Below are 16,659 nucleotides of genomic sequence, written 5' to 3' on the forward strand. Positions count from 1 at the left end.
TTCAGTATGGGTCTGAGTCCTTCTCCAACATTTCCAAACACTTCCATTTCTTTTGTGGCACCCTTTTTTATTGGAGTATAGTTGATTTAAAATGTTGTGTTAGTTTCTGCTGTACATCAAAGTGGATCAGTTATACATATACATATATCCACTCTTTAAAATTCTTTTCCCATATAGTTCATTACACAGTATTTGAGAAGAGTTCCCTGTTTTATACAGTAGATCCTTATTAACTATCTATTTTATATATAGTAATGTGTATATGTCAATCCCAATCACCCAGTGTATATGGCACACTTTCTCTTTTGAACACTTTCCCCCTTTGCTCTTATTTAAGGTTGCTTCTGACCCTGTATTCACTGCCTCCCACCAAGATGATTCACTAGAAGATGCTCTTGGAAGCTGTATGGTAGAATGGAAAAATGGTATGTTCTGGAGTTAGACCTGGGTTTAAATCCAAGCTCTGCAGTTACAGCGTGTATAACTTTAGCCACATCATGTATATTCTGTGAACACCAGTTTCCTCATCTGGAAATGAAGAGAAGTGATCCTAATTCAGGGGGTTATTATCAGAATTAGAGAAAATATGGGCTTCCCGGGTGGCTCAGTGGTAAAGAATCTGCTTGCAATGCAGGAGACCCAAGTTCAATCCCTGGGTTCAATCCCTGGGGTTGGGAAGATCTGAAGAAAGAAATGGCATCCCAACTCCAGTATTCTTGCCTGGAGAACCCCATGGACAGAGGAGCCTGGCAGGCTAGTGTCCATGGAGAAAATATATGTAAAGAACTTACTCATATACTTGGCACATGACAGTTAATATATTAATAAATATCCCAGAACCACATTAGTATATATTATTAATAATAATTAGGTCTCTTTGAATTACTCATTCTACTCTTCACAATAAAAATATTGTTTTGACTCTCTACCATATAGACACATTTCTAAACTCTTTACATATATTATTTAATCTTCTCAACAACTCCATATTGTAGGTACTATTACTACCCTGTACTATAGTTGAGGACATACAGGCACAGGAAACTAATTAACTTACCTAAGGTCACATACTGGGAGGTGAATACAGTCTGGCTCAAAACTGACACCCTTTAGAGACCACATAGGAATGCTGGCTCTAACAGTATCTTTAAAAGATCCATAAGAAAAACATACCATATTTTTCTTGGCTTTTCATATTGTACTTTGTATTTATTGAAGAGGGGGATGTTTAGATGAATGAAAAAGACCAGCAGAGTCACTCTCTACAGAAGAAAACTCAATTTATTCTCAGCCGTGGGGTTCATCCCCTCCTTGTCCCTGCTGGAGGAAGCTTTCAGCTACGGGTAATAGAAAATCCCTCCAAGTTGATCTCTAAAGGAGCACCGGCTCACCTAACCGCCAGACCAAAAGGAAGGCAAGCTCTCAGGTTGGTTGCTCTAGCAACTCAACGAGATCCTAAAAGACTCAGATTATTTCTACTTTTGTGGCTTGCTGTCTTCTGCCCACTCCATCCTGAAGCTCGCTTGCCTCCTGGACGTGTAGCATTTGGAACTGCATGATTCTGCATTCCCATCTAGTGGGAAAGGAAAAGAGGTTGCATTGCTCTCCCAGAAGAGTGAAGAAAGGCTTTCCTGAACACTCTGTGCTGTGCTTAGTTATATCTGACTCTTTGCGACCCCATGGACTGTAGCCCACCAGGCTCCTCTGTCCCTGGAATTTTCCAGGCAAGAATACGAAATGGGTTGCCATTTCCTACTCTGTTCCTGAATATTACACCCCACTCCCCAGCCCCACACATAAACTCTCCTCACATCTCAGTGGCCAGTTAGCATCTCATGTGCATTCCCAAGCCAGTCACTAGATACAAAGATGGAATTACTCTTAAGCCAGTCAAGCTCATCTCTAAAACTAGGGGATGTGGTTCTCTTCCCCAAGATACATGGATGTGTGGGTAACAGAGGAACCAGAACAAAATTGAAGTCCTCTTAGGAAGGAGAAAGGAGAGGAGTTGTGATGGACAGACAACCAACATAATCAGCCCACACCCAAGGGTACGTTATCTATTTCCATGCATTTTCCTACTTTTCTGGACCCTGATTTTATCTTTCCTACATTAGGAATAATACTAATAGCTGCTTACATGAGGTGATGAGTATGGAAGAATTTATAATACCATACAAATGAAAGTTGTAATTATTGTTGCAGTGCTGCTATTGTAGCTGAGATTTACTCTCCAAGGTATGCGGTGCTGTGAGTAGCAGGGCCAGAGGAACAGAGATTGTGTGTCTTTGGTGCCTGCCAACCTCTATTTCATTCATTCATTCCCACCTCCTAGAACTCGCTCTTTCCCACCCTCATGCTGCCCAAAGTAACCTCGTCCTGAATGTTCTACACAAGCTTATCCTGACATCTAGCATCTTGGGTTCCCATATAACTTCCCCTTTGCAACCATTTCCATCAAATCTCATTTCCTAGCGTGGTCATTCTGAACTCGGCTCTCTCTCGTCTCTTTGCCTTTCACTAATTTTGCGATTTGGTACAAAGTTCTTCACCTCTCTGGACTCCACTTCCCTCTTTAGTGAAATGAGATGCTTGGAGTAATTAATCTCTAAGGCACCTTCAAGCTTTAACTTTTATGATTCTATGAATTTCAAACAGTGAGGCAAAAAAACATGAAGAAATTCACATGGAGGAAGAGATCTGGGGTTGGGGGATTTTAAGAAAAAAGTGGCCAGTGAGCAAAGCTACCTTGATTTGAGGGTTCCAAAGACAGACACACAAACACACACATATGCACACACAGACATTTACAAGCACACACACACACTGAGGATCTGTTAGCAATCAATAGTGAATGTTACAATAGGAATGAGGGGATCTAGTAAAACAGAGATGGACTCAACTACAGAGCAGACCTGAAGGATACAGGTGTAAGGAGTAGGACAGTGAGACCGCATCCTTAAACACATCCAAGTTCAGCAGAGCTGAGAATTTCACTGAGGGTGGAAAATCACCTCTGCTGTGGGCATTACATTCATAGGCTGAGATGAACCGAAATTCGAAGGGATCTCTGCAGGGACCATTCTGACCTTCCAAACACAGGAACACATCTACTACTAGATCTGACCTTGTTTTGCCTTTTTCCCTCCCTAGTTTCAGCTGGGCCTCAAAAACAGAAAGGCCAAAATCCAACTAGAAAATCTGTTTCTGTTATATTCTCCTGGCAGCTTAGGAGATCTCTCTTGGCAGGTTTTCTGGTGATTTGTCCAAGCCTGGGGCCTCTCTTCCCTGGAGTTTCCATCACCTTGTTCAGGGCAGAAGAAGCTCTAAGCGTCGCTATGCAGTGCCTAAAAGGCAGTGCTCTCTTTTCTTGCAGTCCTTTCTTTGTCCCCCCCACACACAGAAGGACACAGAATAATAATAATTATAATGAAATAATAATAGTAGGAACTACTATTTTTGACTGCTTACTGTTACTCAGGTATGAGACTAAGCACTTTATATATATGTATTATCCCAATAACTAATTTGGTAGGATTGCAAATATTAGTATAGTATAAAAACATTAAAAGTGAGAGAAATGGGTATTTCATACTGACAAAAAGTACATCCTCCAGAAGCTATACCAGCCATGAACTTTTTACACACCTAACAGTGTAGTTTCAAAAATGTGTAAAGCAAAACTGCTAGAATACAAGAAGAAATTGATAGAACCTTGTATATTAGAAGATGTTAATATATACTTTCCTCTCAGAGAGATTAAATAGGCAAAATTAAGTATATCAAGAAATCATATGGCATAGTATATAGTATAGTAAGAAATTATATAGAACTTGGCACTCAAGGGAGATTGCACATTGTTCTGAAACATATGTGGAAGCAGTTACAATAATTGAACATGTATTAGATCATGAAGAAAATCTTCACAAACTCCAAGAGGCAGTATTCACACAAGCATATTTGTGGATTAAAATACAAATAAGACTTAGAAATTAACAGCAGAAGGATAGCAAAAGTAAAAATCTACCCACTTGAAATGGTATATTTTTTCTTTTCCCTTTGCTTTTTGCTTCTCTTCTTTTCTCAGCTATTTGTAAGGCCTCCTCAGACAACCATTTTGTCTTTTTGCATTTCTTTTTCTTGGGGAGGGTCTTGATCACTGCCTCCTTTACAATGTCACCAACCTCTGTCCATAGTTCTTCAGGAACTCTGTCTATCAGATCTCAGATCTAATCCCTTGAATCTATTTGTCACTTCCTCTGTATAATTGTAAGGGATTTGATTTAGGTCATACCTGAATGGTCTAGTGGTTTTCCCTACTTTCTTCAATTTAAGTCTGAATTTGGCAAAAAGGAGTTCATGATCTGAGCCACAGTCAGTTCTCAGTCTTGTTTTTGCTGACTGTTTATATTCTTTGCAGCCAAAGATGGAGAAACTCTAATCAATCTGATTTCAGTGTTGACCATCTGGTAATGTCCATGTGTAGAATAGTCTCTTGTGTTGATGGAAGAAGGTGTTTGCTATGATCAGTGCATTCTCTTGGCAAAACTCTCTTAGGCTTTGCCCTGCTTAATTCTGTACTCCAAGGCCAAACTTGCCTATTACTCCAGGTATTTCTTGACTTCCCACTTTCGCATCCCAGTCCTCTATGTTGAAAAGAACATCTTTTTTGGGTGTTAGTTCTAGAAGGTCTTGTAGCTCTTCACAGAATCATTCAACTTCAGCTTCTTCAGCGTTACTGGTTAGGGCATAGACTTGGATTACTGTGATATTGAATGGATTGCCTTGGAAACGAACAGAGATCATTCTGTCATTTTTGAGACTGCACCCAAGTACTGCAATTCAGACTCTCTTGTTGACTATGAAGGCTACTCCATTTCTTTTAAGGGATTCTTGCCCACAGTAGTAGATATAATGGTGATCTGAAATAAATTCACCCATTCCAGTCTGTTTTAGTTCACTGATTCCTAAAATGTCAATGTTCACTCTTGACATCTCCTGTTTGACCACTTTCAATTTACCTTGTTTCATGGACCTAACATTCCAGGTTCCCGTGCAATATTGTTCTTTACTGCATCGGACTTTACTTCCATCACTAGTCATATCCACAACTGGGCTTTGTTTTCGCTTTGGCTCCCTCTCTTTATTCTTTCTGGAGTTATTTCTCCACTCTTCTTCAGTAGCATATTGGGCACCTACAAACCTGGAGAGATCATCTTTCAGTGTCATATATTTTTGCCTTTTTATACTGTTCATGGGGTTCTCAAGGCAAGAATACTGAAGTGGTTTGCCATTCCCTTCTCCAGTGGACCACGTTTTGTCAGAACTCTCCACCATGACCGGTCCCTCTTGGATGGCCCTACGTGGCATGGCTCATAGTTTCATTGAGTTAGACAAGGCTGTGTTCCATGTGATCAGTTTGATTAGTTTCCTGTGATTGTGATTTTCGTTCTGTCTTCCCTCTGACAGATAAGGATAAGAGGTTTATGGAAGCTTCCTGATGGGAGAGATTGACTGTGGGGGAAACTGAGTCTTGTTCTGATGGGCGGGGCCATGCTCAGTAAATCTTTAATCCAATTTTCTGTTGATGGGCAGGGCTATGTTTCCTCCCTGTTGTTTGACCTGAGACCAAACTATGGTGGAGGTGATGAAGATAATGGCAACCTCCTTCAAAAGGTCCAATGCACTCACTGCCACACTCAGTGCCCCTGACCCTGCAGCAGGCCACTGCTGACCCACGCCTCTGCCGGAGACCTCAGGACACTCACAGGCAAATCTGGATCAGTCTCTCGTGGAGTAACTGTTCCTTTCTTCTGGGTCCTGGTGTGCACAAGGTTTTGTCTGTGCCCTTCAAGACTCAGTTTCCCCAGTCTTGTATAAGCTTTGTAATCAAATCCCACTGGCCTCCAAAGTAAAATTCTCAGGGGGTTCTCAGTCCCTTTGCCAAAACCCCAGGTTGGGAAATTTGTTGTGGGTCCTAGGATTTTCCTAAGAATGCGATCAGTGATCAATGCAAGGAAATAGAGGAAAACAATAGAATGGGAAAAACTAGCAATCTCTTCAAGAAAATTAGAGGTACCAAGGGAACATTTCATGCAAAGATGGGCACAATAAAGGACAGAAATGGTATGGACCTAAGAGAAGCAGAAGATATTAAGAAGATGTGGCAAGAATACATAGAAGAAGAAAAAAATCTTCACCCCAGATAACCACAATGGTGTGATCACTCATTTAGAGCCAGACACCCTGGAATGCGAAGTCAAGTGGACCTTAGGAAGCATCACTATGAAGAAAACTAGTGGAGGTGATGGAATTCCAGTTGAGCTATTTCAAATCCTAAAAGATGATGCTGTGAAAGTGCTGCACTCAATATGCCAGCAAATTTGGAAAACTCAGCAGTGGCCACAGTACTGAAAAACATCAGCGTTCATTCCAATCCCAAAGAAAGGCAATGTTAAAGAATGTTCAAACTACCACACAATTGCACTCATCTCACACACTAGTAAAGTAATGCTCAAAATCCTCCAAGCCAGACTTCAACAGTATGTGAACCGTGAACTTCCAGATGTTCAAGCTTAATTTAGAAAAGGCAGAGGAACCAGAGATCAAATTGTCAACAACTGTTGTATCATCAAAAGGGCAAGAGAGTTCCAGAAAAACATCTACTTCTGCTTTATTGACTATGCCAAAGCCTTTGACTATGTGGATCACAACAAACTGTGGAAAATTCTTCAAGAGATGGGAATACCAGACCACCTTACCTGCCTCCTGAGAAATCTGTATGCAGGTCAAGAAGCAACAGTTAGAACTGGACATGGAAAAACGGACTGGTTCCAAATTGGGAAAGGAGTACATCAAGGTTGCATATTATCACCCTTCTTATTTAACTTCTATGCAGAGTACATCATGCAAAATGCCAGGCTGGATGAAGTACAAGCTGGAATCAAGATTGCTGGGAGAAATATCAATAACCTCAGATATGCAGATGATACCATCATTATGGCAGAAAGTGAAGAAGAATTGAAGAGCCTCTTGATGAAAGTGAAAGAGGAGAGTGAAAAGGTGACTTAAAACTCAACATTCAGAAAACTAAAATCACGGCATCCGGTCCCATCACTTTATGGCAAATAGGTGGGGAAACAATGGAAAGAGTGACAGACTTTATTTTCTAGTGCTCCAAAATCACTGCAGATGGTGACAGCAGCCATGAAAGTAAAAGATGGTTGCTCCTTGGAAGGAAAGCTATGACCAACCTAGATAGCATATTAAAGAACAGAGAAATTACTTTGCCAACAAAGGTCTGTCTAGTCAAGGCTATGGTTTTTCCAGTAGTCATGTATGGATGTGAGAGTTGGACTATAAGGTGAAGAATTGATGCTTTTGAACTGTGGTGTTGGAGAAGACTCTTGAGAGTCCCTTGGACTGCTAGGAGATCCAATCAGTCCATCCTAAAGGAAATCAGTCCTGAATATTCATTGGAAGGACTGATGCTGAAGCTGAAGCTCCACTACTTTGGCCACTTGATTCAAAGAACTGACTCACTGGAAAAGACCATGATGCTGTGAAAGATTGAAGGTGGGAGGAGAAGGGGATGACAGAGGATGAGATGGTTGGATGGCATCACTGATTCAATGGACATGAGTTTGAGCATGCTCTGGGAGTTAGTGACAGATAGGGAAGCCACCATGCTGCAGTCCATGGGGTTGCAAGGAGTCGGACGTGATTGAGCAACTGAACTGACTGAGCCATGTTAATTCCTTTATAATAGATTATTGGGTGTGTCTGTCAGGGTTTAGCAAAGGACTGATCCCCTAAGAAATATCTTAGTTTGACTTTATGCAGTCGTGGGGCTGTTAAACAGTCTCTATAAGCTTGTATAATGGCATCTAATATTGGAGATTGACGTTCTCAAGGGCAGGCAGTCAGGATGTAAAGTGAGAAAAACAAGAACAGGCTGGAAGACTTCCCTGGTGGCTCAGTGGTAAAGATATGCCTGCTAATGCAGGAGACATGGGTTTAATCCCTGATCTAGAAGATCCCATATGCCCAACTAAGCCCATGCACCACAACTATGGCGTGCTATACAGCCTGGGAACTACAACTACTGAAGGCCTCGAGCCTTAGACCCTGTGCTCAGCAACAAGAGAAGCCACTGCAATGAGAAGCATCCACTCACCTCAACTCGAGAAAAGCCATGCAGCAACAAAGACCCAATACAACCAAATAAATAAATGAAAGAACAGTCTGGAACTCATAAGCACAAGCTGGAACACATGAGGAGAGTTCCTGCCTCTGACCTTGGTCGTGGAGGAGTCTGGGCCCTTTGTCACAGAGCTACACACACACACATAGTGCTTGTTCAATAGTGAACATCACAACAGAATGAGGACATCTTAATAACTCCTCCAAATGAGGAGTCAGAGAACATGAAGGAGGATCCAGGAGAAGATGAGGCAGTTCCAGTCTTGACTGCTGTCCCATACCAACCAGAATAGCCAGCAGACCATGTATGTTAACTATACAATGACTATGACTTCACTTATACTCTCCAAATTGCCTATGAGAATCTCTCTTGTCCCCTCTAAAAGGAAATATATAGGAAGGGGAATTCTGGGAAATGTAGTTCAGCCTAGCTAAGCTGATACTTTACAAAACAACCACAATCTATCTCTTGCCAACTTGGCACCCAAACATATCTCCATACTTAATCTCCAAATAAAGATAACAACAAAGTCATGCTTCTGCCTGACATAATACAATTATCCTCAGACAATGAAAGACATGCTAACACAGGGGTCAGAAAACATTTTTCTTAAGGTCTAAATAGTAAATATTTTAGGTTTTGCAGGCCACATGGTTTTCGTTGTAACTATTCAATGTTTGCCTTATAGCATGAAAGCAGCCACAAATATGTAACCAAATGAATGTGGCTGTGTTCCAATAAAACATTATTTACAAAAACAGATGGCCAGCCCTTGGGCTATAGTTATTCGCTAACCCCTGTGTTAATCCTTTCACCAAGGGAGAATTAAAAATCCTTTTTTGGATTTAAATGATCTTTATTTTCCTCCTATTTAATTCACGTGTAACCTTTTGATATCCCATAGCTTAAATATTGAGATATAATGTTAACTGCACTTAGCACATCTTATATTAGATAAGGAGATAAGACAGAAGGAAGAAAACAAAAATGTTTTGTTCTATATATAAAGCATATCTGTATCAAAATAAGGGAAGATACTTACAACTATTACAGAACTCCTTTATGCAACTGATTGAGGTTCCTTGTCTGGTTCCAAATTTTATTCTCGAGGAGTTGAGGCCATAAGCAGTTCTACCTGAATTGGAGGTAGTTGTAGTTTTCCACTGACTTAATAATCACAAAACACAGGTGGATTAAAAGTTGCCTTAGAGGACCTCCTGAATTCCAGAAATACTCATTGTGTAACAACTCAATTTCCCCTTGATAGTTAAGCACAATCACGACAGCCAGTGTATTAAATCCCTTCTTTGGGAGACCAAAGCTAGACAGTTAGGTGGCTATCTCTACATCCAATTCAACAGAATCATTGTTGTGTCCCAAGGAAGACCATTCCTCCCTGTGGAACTAAGACTTATAAGGCAACAGAGCCTAAAATTGCGGGGATGGGAAACATGACTTGTACTAGTGGATCACTAGGAATAATAATAAGACCAACAACTTCCATTTCAACCCTCTCAATTTCTAGACTTGTGAATCCTGCCACAGGAAAAAAATAGCAACATAATGAGTATTGATTTAGAGCAGTTAGCATAATCTGGAGGATTATGTTGAGCCTTCACAAGTTGATTACATCATTCTGTCATGTTGCTTCAGAACTGCAGGTAACATGGTAAGTAAGACCAGTGAATTCTATGAGGATGAGCCCTTTGCCTCACTTCATTTGTTATGAAGTAAGTTCCTTGGTCAAAAGTGATGCTGTGTAGAATACCACATTTTTGGATAAAGTAATTGGTTGGCTCACAAATAGTAGTTTTGGCATAAGCATTGCAAACAGACAAGCAAAAAAGACAAGTCCATATCCAATAAAGACAAAGCTATCCCTTCCATGATGGAAGCTGACCAATGTAATCAACCTGTCATCAGGTAATTGGCTGATTCACCCAGGTAATAGTATCATATTGGGGATTTAGTGTTATCTCTGCTATTAGCAGATTGGGCACTCAACAGTGGCTATACCCAAATAGGCCCTAATAATGGAATTTCATAATGCTGATCCCAACATAACCTCCATCTTGACTCCATGGCCATTGGTTTATGAACTCTTGGGCAATAACAGGCGTTACTGGAAGGGAAAGCTGACTGACATTCACAGAACAGGTCATTCTGTTCACCTGGTTTTTAAAGTCCTCCTTTGGTGAGCTGTGACACAATATCTTTACATTCTGTGCCCAGTTAGAAAGCCTTATCTACATAGCTCTTCTTCAGTCTCCCTTCTCCCTAATTTTCCAATTTTGTTCCTTCTAAATCCTTGACCCTCCAGCCAAATCATTAGCTCCAGCCTGTGAATTGATGTGGAGTCATTTGTATGGCCATTTGTCATTCTAGGAAAAATGGATAACTACATGATCTGTTCAAAGTCCTGTCCACAGAAAGAATTTCCCTTTACCATGTCCCAAAGTGGGGTTGCAGTGCTGCACCTATCCACTTTTTGGTGGTTTCCGCACATCATGAAGAATTACCTGTAAACAGACTTCAAGTATTTTTATCTTCAATCAGCTAATCATAGGGAACTCCCTGTGAAGCCATAGATGCAGTTAAAGAAAGACGGAAATGGAGCTGGAGGAGGGGTCATTGACATCTGGGCTACTTCATCTTGCAATTTACCTGTGCCTTCAGGACCTCCTTATATCCAATATCATAGATAGTTCTTTCTTTTGATGAGGGAGTGATGCGGTGCATGCCCAACTTTATGGTTTGGTGGGTCAGACATACCCAGTTCATGATGAACATCTCAGGCCATATGGTAAGTTGGTAGCTCATGGGCAAGCATTTAGTCTCTACTAAGGCCCAGTAACAAGCTGTAAATTGTCTCTCAAAAGGGGAAAGTATGGCTTTGCTAAAAAATTCTAAGTGTTTGTGTTGTGATTCACCTATAGGATGGGGCCTGCCAATGGCTCCAAACAGCATCCTGGGTACCACCAATACTTCAAGTACTATCATATCTTCTGAGTCATATGGCCCAGTTAGCAGAACAGCTTGCATAGCAGCTTGACCTGTTGCAGAGCCTACTCTTATTCTGGGATTCATTCAAAACAGGCAGCTTTTCAGGTCACTCAGTAAATGGGTCAGAGTAGCACACCCAGATGAGATATATGTTGCCTCTAAAATCCAAAGAAGCCCAGTAGGCATTGTGCCTCTTTCCCAATGGTAAGGGAAACCAAATGCAGCAACTTGCCCTTTCATCTTAGAAGAGAAATCTCTTCATATCTCAGATAATTGGACCCCTAGAACTTTCACTAAAGTGGCAGGTCTCCTTGAATTTCCTTGGGATTTATCTCCCACCTTCTAGCACACAAATATCTTATAAGTATGTCTAGAATAGTTGCTACTTTCTGCTCACCACGTCCCCATAGGCTTACTATCATCCATGTAATGAAACAAGGTGATGTTCTATGGAGGGGAAGGGCAATCAAGGCCCTTGCAGACCAGATTATGATATAGGCTGGAGAGTTGATATACCCCTGTGGTAAGACAATAAGGGTATATTGCTACTTTGTCAGATGAAAGCCAACTGCATATGATAGTCTTTACCAACAGGTACAACAGTAAAAGCATTTGCCAGATCAGTAGCTGCATGTCAGAGACGTGTTGATTTGCTCTAAGAACAAAACCACCTCTGGAAACACAACTATATTTGGTATCACCACCAATTAAGTTTATGATAGTTCATTGTCATTCTAGTTGAATCACAACCCCTTCATCTTTCAAGTTCTTTCAAGTGGCACTAATTTCTGCAATTCCTCCATGAATCCGGTATTGTATTTGGTTTACTGTGGTTTACTGTTTTTGTAAGTAGAGACAGTTCTAGTGGCTTCTACTTGGTCTTTCCTACCATAATAGCTCTCATTCCATGTGTCAGAGAACCACTGTGGAGACTCTGCCTGTTTATGGGTGTGTCTATTCTAATTATACATTCTGCAACTCTAAAAATGACCATACAGTGCATTTGGGTACACACTGGGCCCACTAAGATGGACTGAGTCATATATTAGTTATACATTGCTGCCTAACAAATCATTTCAAAACTTAGAGGCTGAAAACAAATACTTATTATCTCACAGTCTCTATGGCTCAGGAACCTGGGAGCAGCTTAGCTGGATGCCTCTAGTGCAAGGCCTCTCAGGAGACTGCAGCCAAGCTGTTGCCTGGGGCTGCAGTCATCTCAAGACTTGATTGGGCATGAGGGACTCATTCCCAAGATCACTTATCTGGTTGTTGACAGGCCTCAGTTTCTCTCTCTTGTTGCACTGGGGGCCTCAGTTCCTCACCATGTCACACAGACGTGTCCATAGAATTGCTTACAATAGGACAGTATGCATCCCACAGTGCAAACAATCTGAGAGAAAGAGAATGAACCAAAGACAGAAGCCATAGTTATTTTATACCCAATATAGGAAGTGTTATCCTATTATTTCTTCCATATTCTATTCATGAGAAATAAGTCACTAGGCCCAACCCATACTCAAGTGTGTGAATACCAGGAAATGGGGATCAGGCACCATATTAGAGGCTGCCAACCACATTGGATTATTGAAATAAAATGAAATTGACAAACAATTGATTTAGAAATCAACATGAAGAGACCAAATAGAAAAATTCCTCAGATCTTCACACAACATATCCCATCTTACAGGTTTGAAATTCAAGGCATAGAGTGGTTAAAAATACGTATCCAAGATTATTTAGTCAGTGGCAAAACTGACGCTCAAATATCAGTGCAATTCCAAAGACTCATTCTGACTCTGAACTCTTCTCGATAATGTCCTTTAATGAGGTCATTTACTCCAAATGGCTTCTCCTCTTTTCCTTCTCTTCTCTTTCCTCCTACTTTTTTCTCCACTTCTAGAAAAAAGACGATTCATATTTAAAGAGACGGGCATATTTATTCAATACCTTATTGGACCTACTGAGGCAACCTCAAATGTGAGGTCATATTTTTTTTCCCAGAAAAGTGACCATTTTGAATGATAATCCAAGGCATTCTCACACTGAACTGTCTCTTTCCCTCTGATGATTTTACATCTTTCCTGTACTTTTTGCCTTCTAAACAGGAGCTGGTGATACTGATACCACAAATTCAGCATACTTGTTCCTTAGCAACAACAGCTGAATTGTCTTTGCCAGTACTTCAAGTTTCAGAGCTGCTCAGAAATCCCCCTCCAAAAGGGCCAGAGTCACTCTCAGAACAGTGAATCCAAAGTTTAAAATATAACTTGAGGGGTATAAGCATACACCCCCATCCCCACCTACTCCTTCCACTTCCCTTTTCCTCCTTTTTGGAGGCACAACCAGTGAGATTTCAGCAATAATTTCTGTAGTCCAGGAAAATGCCAAGGTCACACTAGGGGATACTGGGCTGCCCAAAGGACTGTTTCAGTTCCCACTGCCTACTTACAAGTAAAAAGCAGCTTGCATCCTTAGAATGATCATTTTCTTCACGTAGCTGAAAAAAGTCTCAGATCACAAATTAAAAGGTTGAAAGAATGTTTTGTTGTTTAATAATCAAACCATTTATTTTATCAACCTCATTCCACATAGGAGTAGAAGCCTAGTGCATCATTCAGGATCCCATCCTCAGAGCTGATCTGAGGTGTGGTGTGGGTTGAGGGGAGGATGAGTGGAGAAGACAGGGGAAGGGGACTCTGGCCTTCAGCTGTCATCTGTCTGTATCCGTACCTGTTGAGACATCTCTGATTTGGTTGGTCTCTAGTCTTAAAGCCATTTTCAGCCCCTTGTGCCTGACCACAGGCTCCTCTAGGCTGGCTTTCTCTAAGGTACCACTGTGCCCCTCTCAGAGGTACAAAAACATTCAGCTGTACTTCTATCTCATCTGGATGGGAGAATCCTACAAGTCTTGTGACCTCCCTGGAAGAAAGATACAGCCTTCATCTTCTAAATCCCTATACCTATCTGCGGAAGATTCTACTTCCTTCACTGCCCCCCAAAATTGGCCCAAGGGTTGGGGGTGAGCCAACGGACTCCTTCTCAGACACAAATAATATCTTGCTTCCTCTTAGACACTCTTCTTTTTCCATCTGCACTTCTCTAGACTAATATCAGGTGGAAAGGAGGTAGGGGGACAAACTGGCTTTGGAAATTCTTCAAGAGTTAGGAATACCGGACCACCTTACCTGTCTCCTGAGGTCAAGAATCAATGGTTAGAATCAGACTTTGAACAGCAGACTGGTTCCAAATTAAGAAAGGAGTACATCAAGGCTGTATTTTGTCACCCTGATTATTTAACTTCTATGCAGAGTACATCATGAGAAATGCTGGACTGGGTGAAAGCACAATCTGGAATCAAGATTGCCGGGAGAAATATCAATAACCTCAGATATGCAGATGACACCACCCTTATGGCAGAAAGTGAAGAGGAACTAAAAAGCCTCTTGATGAAAGTGAAAGAGGAGAGTGAAAAGGTGGCTTAAAGCTCAACATTCAGAAAACTAAGATCATGGCATCTGGTCCCATCACTTCATGGCAAATAGATGGGGAAACAATGGAAAGAGTGACAGACTATTTTCTTGGGCTCCAAAATCACTGCAGATGGTGAAAGCAGCCATGAAATTAAAAGACACTTGCTCCTTGGAAGAAAAGCTATGACCAACCTAGACAGCATATTAAAAAGCAGAGACATTACTTTGCCAACAAAGGTCCATCTAGTCAAAGCTATGGTTTTTCCAGTAGTCACGTATGGATGTGAGAGTTGGACTATAAAGAAAGCTGAGCTCTGAAGAACTGATGCTTTTGAACTGTGGTGTTGGAGCAGACTCTTGAGCGTCCCTTGGACTGCAAGGAGATCCAACCAGTCCATCTTAAAGGAAATCAGTCCTGAACTTTCATTGGAAGAACTGATGCTGAAGCTGAAACTCCACTACTTTGGCCACCTGATTCAAAGAACTGACTCATTGGAAAAGACCATGATGCTGTGAAAGATTTAAGGCAGGAGGAAAAGGGGACAACAGAGGATGAGATGGTTGGATGGCATCACTGACTCAATGGACATAAGTTTGAGCAAGTTCCGGGAGTTGGTGATGGACAGGAAGCCTGGCGTACTATAGTCCATGGGGTCACAAAGAGTTAGATACAACTGAGCGACTGAACCAAACTGAACCAAATATAATTCTAAGCCCTTTTGTCTTCTTCCTAGACCTAAAATTTTTAAACTGAAAAGGAACTATTTCATTCTTGTTCTTTAATTTTCCTGTACAACTTTCCAGAAGACAATTTGTACCTCCAGGATAGGGGGAAAGCCATAGAATAAATAAGAATTATGGTAGAATACATATTAATTAATGCCAAAATATTATTTCACTACAACTAAACACATTTTCCTGCCTTAAAAAAAATCTGTGTCCTTTCTTTTAAAATAATAGTCCTTTATTTTCTTTCAAATCTACTGAAAGCAGAAAACTCACTGAATATCCTGAGTTAAGTGTCCTTAGAGTGAAAAAAAAGGAGACAAAGTCCCTTTCCTTAAGAGTGGTTGTTATGGGTTGAATTGTTGTTGTTGTTCAGTCACCCATTCATGTCTGACTCTTTGTGACCCCAGGGAAGGCAGCACGCCAGCCTTCCCCGTCCCTCACCCTCACATCCTCTGATACCTTCTTCTCCTTCTGCCCCCAGTCTTTCCCAGCATCAGGGACTTTTCCAGTGAGTTGGCTGTTCGCATCAGGTGACCGAAATACTAGAGCTTCAGCTTCAGCATCAGTCCTTCCAATGAGTATTCAGGGTTAATTTCCTTAAAGGATTGAATTGTGGCCCCCAACCTCTGACGGCCCTGCAAGTATATGTTGAAGTCCAAACTCCCAGTCCTTCAGAATGATGATTTTATTTGGAAATAGATTGTTGACAATGGAGTTAGTTAAGAACAGGACATACTAATGTTCTTATAAGAAGAGAAAAGATACAAAGATCGGGACATACAGATGGTCATGTTATGACAAAGGCAGAGATTGGAGTGGTACAACGACAAGCAAGGAACACCCAGGATTGCCAGCAAACCCCAGAAGCTAAAAGAGGCAAAGGAGGATTCTTCTCTACAGATTTCATGAGAAAACATGGCCTTATATTTGAGGATGTCTCATACTTGGTTCTCTAAGGTAGACATGCCAGTCCCTAAATAGTCTTTCCTCGTGTGATGAAACATGGGGCATAGCCCTGTCAGCACCTTGATTTTGAATTTGGCCTCCAAAATTATGGGAAAATAAATGTCCATTGTTAAATCACCCAGTTTGTTATACTTTGTAACAGCAGCACTGGGAAACGAACACAGTGGCCAATTAAAGATTCAAAAACTCAGATATCACAAAGAGGTTAAGAATAATGCAGTGTTAAACTGCGTGGCACTGAGGAGAACTGCAAAAGGAGTTCTCACTGTGTTACTTCACTAACAA

The sequence above is a fragment of the Cervus elaphus genome, chromosome 11, assembly GCF_910594005.1.
Source record: "Cervus elaphus chromosome 11, mCerEla1.1, whole genome shotgun sequence".
Taxonomy (NCBI): Eukaryota; Metazoa; Chordata; class Mammalia; order Artiodactyla; family Cervidae; genus Cervus; species Cervus elaphus.